Source organism: Equus asinus, chromosome 22 (genome assembly GCF_041296235.1).
Source record: "Equus asinus isolate D_3611 breed Donkey chromosome 22, EquAss-T2T_v2, whole genome shotgun sequence".
Lineage (NCBI taxonomy): Eukaryota > Metazoa > Chordata > Mammalia > Perissodactyla > Equidae > Equus > Equus asinus.
Window position 1 is genome coordinate 16,556,978 of NC_091811.1, and position 6,046 is coordinate 16,563,023.

Below are 6,046 nucleotides of genomic sequence, written 5' to 3' on the forward strand. Positions count from 1 at the left end.
CAGAACTGGAGCCTAATTATCTCTATATATTTAATAATGACATATATATCATTTATTCTCTGAAATGCTGAGGATTTGAATTTCTCTATGTCAGGCCACTTCTAGCATATGTTCTGGAAGACAAGATGTCTTTTTAATGTCAAAATACTATGAAGACCTCAAGTGATATGTGGTTGTCTTTGAGTATCCGTTAATTGAGAAGATATATAATGTCCCATAACTAATCTGAATTTATTCACGCTTAAGGTATTTTATTAAATTTACCTTAAAGACATCTACATGCATTTTGAAAATAGTGTATGCATGTAGAAACATGGTCTGTAGACATGGGTTCTCAACTGCTGGCAGCAGTCTCCTAGTCCTGTGCTCGGGTCTGAACTACCTGAGGCCTCCATGCCCTGCTGTTAGGACACCATCCGGACGATTTCAGATGCATGGGTGTAGACCTGCGCGCAGGCCGATGCTTAGAAATTAGGGCTTTTTATGTAAGGCAGTATTGCAACAAGATCCCAATGAGCACTTGGCTTAGTGTTGGCAAATCCCTCAGTACAGTGCGATTAAACACTCCCATAGTTTGTGGGGAAGCCAACACACCACCCTCCTGGGTGAGCCCGGGTTGGTCACCGATTCCCCTGCAATTCAGCCCATTGATCTGTAGGATGGGAACGTCAGTGAAAACCCTGTTCAGTGTAGGAATGCCTGTCTCATCCTTACCGAGTAAGGCACCTGGATGTTGAAGGGGAGTCCTCTACCTGCCCTTCCGTAATGCTCCAGAATCTATTGTCCCAAAATGGACAGAAGTGTGCTGTTCAAAGTGTGGTCCATAGACCAGCAGTATCAGCATCATTGGGAGCTTTTTAGAAATGCAGAATGCCAGGCCCTACCCCAGACCTGTTGAGTCAGGATCCACATTTTAAAAAGGTCTCTCAGGGCTGGCCTGGTGGTACAGTGGTTTAGTTTGCATGTTCCACTTTGGCAGCCCAGGATTCACCAGTTCAGATCCCAGGTGTGGACCTAGACACCACTTGTCAAACCATGCTGTGGCAGGTGTCCCACATATAAAGCAAAGGAAGATGGGCACAGCTGTTAGTTCAGGGCTAGTCTTCCTCAGCAAAAAGAGGAGAATTGGTGGCAAATGTTAGCTCAGGGATAATCTTCCTCAAAAGGAAAAAAAAAAAAGGTCTTTGGGAAGAGGCCAGCCCAGTGGCATAGTGGTTAAGTTTGCGTCTCCACTTTGGCAGCCTGTGGTTCACAGGTTCGGATCCCGGGCACAGACCTAGCACTAGTCATCAAGCCATGCTGTGATGGCATCCCACATAAAATAGAGGAAGACTGGCACAGATTTTAGCTCAACATCAAACTTCCTCAAGCAAAAAGAGGAAGATTGGTAACAGATGTTAGCTCAGGGCCAGTCTTCCTCAAAAAGACAAACAAAAAAATAATAAGCCCTCTGGGAGATTTGTATGCACGTCAGCGTGAAGGGTGCCGATGTACAGAAATGCTGCATCAGAGTAGAGCGATTTATATTCTTAATTCTGGCGGCTGAGCCCCACCCCACACCTCCTGAGTCAGAATCTCTGGAGAAAGGGCCCAGGAATCTTATTTTCATTAAACATGCCAGTTTGTTCTCACGCACACTAATGTGAGAATCAGTGTTCTAGGGAAAGGAGCCCACCTCCGGCTGCATTTTTCTCTTGAGTTCTCTCTTGTTATTTCAGATAATGCTCCTGCTGGCCATAAGCCAACCAGTAGGCACACAGATGAGTGGATTTGATTTGAAAAGAAAGGATAATTCTATATTGTACAGCATCTTCTCTTCCAGTATCTGCATGTTCTAGCAATGCTGTTTCTTCTCTCTTCGATTTGTATCCTAACTCATGATGCTACGTACTTGCTTTCTCTAAAACCGTAATTCAACCAGGATAGTTTTTCTTTCCTGTCACACCCCATGCCCCCTTTCATATTTTGTAATGTGTCCTTTATTATCCTAGTATGAAAGTCATAGCTACTATAACCTATCTAACGTAATCCAAATGTAATGCCCTATCTTATATAAACAAGAAATTAAAGGAAAGTAATACATAATAAAATCACACATACTCCAACATATTGATGTGTGAGCACAGCCACACTGAAGGCATAATGAGGTCGTCAATTGCTTGCATCCATGTGGGCAGTCACAATGGGCAGAAGTGCAAACCGGCCTGATGTGTCGGGGGAAGGATGGTATTGGCCCCTTCAATACTGTGAGCGCCATCACCGTTCACGTCAGCTCCTGAAGGAGTGAACAACTTGGAAAGTTCAGAACAAAACAAAATATGATCCTCCTTAGATGTATGTATAATTGCATTCTTAGAAAACTTAGCATATATTATACCCATATCAGAAGTTTCTTGTATCTATAAAAGTTAGATTCTAAGTTCTGATGACTGTAAATGGGTTTTTGGAAGTCGTGTGAGGTGTGTCTTGACTCTTCATTTGCTCGTTCTAACTTTCTGTGGTATGTCTACACTCCTGGTTCCCACCCACTGAATGCCGGTAGTGCCCCCCGTCATTGTGATAACCACACGTTCCACCCACAGGTTTCCCAGACGCCCTCCATGGGCTACACCCCTGCTGCTGAGGAGTCCTGCTGTGATCCGTGGAAGTCTGTGGAAAGTAGGCTGCAATCTTGTCTTGGGGGTTGGGGGAGGTGGGTTTAGGCAAGGTGACCATGGTTTAATTTAAAAATCTGAAACACCATTTGAGCAGAAGTCTAGTCTTTCCCTCCCTCACCTGCCAATCGTGCAACACAAACACATAGCACTCTCCTTGGCTTTTCTGTCAGGTAGGCCCCGGACACACCGCAGTCCAGCCTGTCCCCTTTGCTTCTGATTCTCCTCCCCCCACGGTACTCTCTCAGTAGAGTACGCATTTGAAGTTCAGAATGCAAAAAGCTACCACAGCGTATGCATATCTCTGGGTGCTGACTTTAATTAGCTAAATTAAAAGTATAGACTCGCTATTCATGGTTTGCCACAAATTGGCACACTAACCAAAATTTAGTGGGTAGTTTTGCTTGGTTTCGCTTCCGGGTCAACCGACCCCTCATACTATTCCTTTATTTGGGCCCGCCTCCGCCTCTGCTGCTTCTCTCACACTTCTTGCCTTAGACCAGTGCCGAAGCTTTCTCTTGCATTTTCCTTGGTTCCTGAGGAATCTTGTTTTGCGTAATCTGGGTTACCTGGCTCCAAATCAAAATGCCACAACAGCCAACTGACCGTGAAGGAAGGGTCCCCAGGCCTCCACCAAAGAAACCAGGAGCCAGGCAGTGCTTTTCATGGTCCAAACTGCTTTTTTCTGCGTCACTTATCTCCCTCCCTCCGGAATCTTCATGTTTTCTGTCTTTTAAGGAAGACAGCCTTTTCACTTTTCTCAAATCGTTCCCAGGAAGTTCCACTTGGACCCTATGTCTCTGTCCTGGTCACTTGTCCACATGGGATGATTTATATCCATTTCTCTAGCACATGCATATTGTCTCCTCAGCTCAAATGATACTGTCGGAAGTCCCACCGTGAAAGAGTTTCACGCACTCAGCTGCTAACATAAAGGTTGAGGGAAGATGCAGCGCCTGCAGTCGGAGAGCCTGCGTTCAGCCTGGGCTCCAGCTCCTCCCTGTGTGAACTTAACCAGTTGTTTAAACTTTCTGGGTCGTCGCTGTTCCCTCTCAACCGTGTAAGTAGGTTGTGGTGAGGATTCCTCTAGATTGTGCGGATAAAGCACATATCACAGTCCTGGCATATAGTAAGTAATAAATATCAGCTGCTGGTATTCCTGTGATGAATGACCTACTCTTCTGGCCGTTGCTGTGCTAGGTGATGGGGATGAAAAGAGGGAGAAGATCCTTTCTACTCAATTCATAGTTTAAAGGCAGGAAACAGAAATATGAACAGTAATTATTGTACATCAACATAGATTTTTAGGTTTCCCACAGGGCAGTTTCCCAGTACAGAAGTTTTCAAATTATATAATTTATTGAAGTAATAAATAAAATTAATTTTCCAGCTTTTAAATCCAACCCACAATTCTAATTATTTATAAATCTAGTGAATTTAGCCTTTGGCTTCAGGGGCTTCTTATAATTTAGTTACTTGAATTTCCTTAGATATTTTAAACTCATTTTTAAATTTAATAAATTCTTTTTTCTGTTAAGTTTTGCAGCTGACTAGTATACAAAACCTTCTCACGCACTTGAACAGTTCTAGTAAAGCTAATAAGTTAACTATACAGAGATTCATCTTAAAGTCTGGTAATCATGATACTATTTTAAAACAGCAAAACTCTTGTAACTTTCAACTTAAAAATCAAAGTCTGAATTGAGAGTATACATTTGAAATTGGAATCCTAAGATGAATCTGTTAGACTCTAAAATGCTAAACTCCTAAATATTGCAAATACTTTCAATACCAAATATGCACAGGTTATTTCCAAATTCAATATAAAATATTAATCAAGATTTGAATTACTTCATTCTGTATATTTAATTTTAAGTCTTTCAAAGGATGAAGGCCTTTACCAACTAAGGAAACAATTGTACCATCCCAGGCTTTTTGGAATTCCCTTCTAATGTGTGGAGGTTGCTTGTGAGCAGGGTCTGTGCCCCGGGCGCAAGATTGGGGACGCTCATATCCAGGGTGATTCTCTTCATGATAAAAGGCGATGAGCTGAGTGCCCATTTATAGGGGCTTTTCCTGCAGGGGCTTCAAAACATGCCCTCTCAGGGGGCACTTGTAGCCCATAGTCTCTGGGTTCAAGTTGTGCGTTACCTGGTCATCAAGCTGATTTCAGCCTGCAAGACTGTAAATCCACCCCATTTATCGTTTCATTGTCATTTATAATTTACCAGCATTTGTCATTATACCTCTGTAATTCAACAAATCTGGTTACCTTCTGATCCTACTCTAAATTTCTGCTCTAAGTTCTAAATTCCTTCCTCCCTGGGGCCTCCTGTCTGGATACCTCCCTCGGCTTCTCCTGGCTCTAAGGTCACCTCAAACCTAAATGGAAGCTCTCCAAGGAAGCGTGTGTGGAAATAGATGTGACGAGCTGAGAGTATGCAGAAGAGGCTGTCTCTGAGAGTTAGGGAAGACTACAGAAAACGGATTTTTAAAGTTGTCTTGCAGATAACGAGGTGAAATGTGTGAGTGTTTGGGTGAGGAGGAAGCAGTCACTGGGCATGAAGAGGAGAGTAGGAGCCACCGCACCAGGGCAGGGGAGCAGGCGGGAGTCCGTGGGAGGCAGGCAGGAGAGGGAGGAGAGAGTGATTAACCTTGGTTAACCCTGATCTTGGAGGTGGTGCAGAGCAGGGAAGCTCTGCACAGACTTGGGTTCAAATATGAGCTCCAGCACGTCTTAGCTGTGAGATTTGGACAAATGCCCTAACTTCTCTTTCTCAACCTCAGTTTCCTTGTCGGTAAAATGGAGAGGAAGATAACAGTACCTACGAACACCTACATCATAGGATTGTGGTGAGGAACTAAATGAGATAAGGCATCTACACTGCTGAGCTGGCGCCTAGTGACCCCTAAGCAAATGTTAGCTATTGTCATTTAAGCAGAGGACACCATGGCCCTCTGAGTTCGAACGTTGGTTTCCTGACTTAGTAATAATAAGCAATGGCTGCCTTTCTTGAGGGGGAGGGAGTCATCCGGATTCTCTAAATGGTGGAAACAAGGACTTAGAGAAGGTGAGTTGCCCCAAAGGTAAATAGCTGAGCTGGTTTTCTGACCCGGGTCTATCTGACAGCAAAACTGATGCCCTGTTCCAGGAAAGATTTAAGGACGCTCGGGAGAAAGGCACCACCAGACTTCTGTTCTAGAAGGCTATGGAGTGAGTGGGAGGGGTAGGGAATGGAAGGCATATTTGATGAAACCTACAGGTGAAGGAAAGGCCTGAGAGAGTGAGAGCAAGGGCAGGACTGAAGGTGGAGGGGTGTCCAATAAAAAATGAATTCAGACTCAGTGAGGAGAGACTTCGATTTGGAAAGGTCATTGCAAGGGAGGGAAAG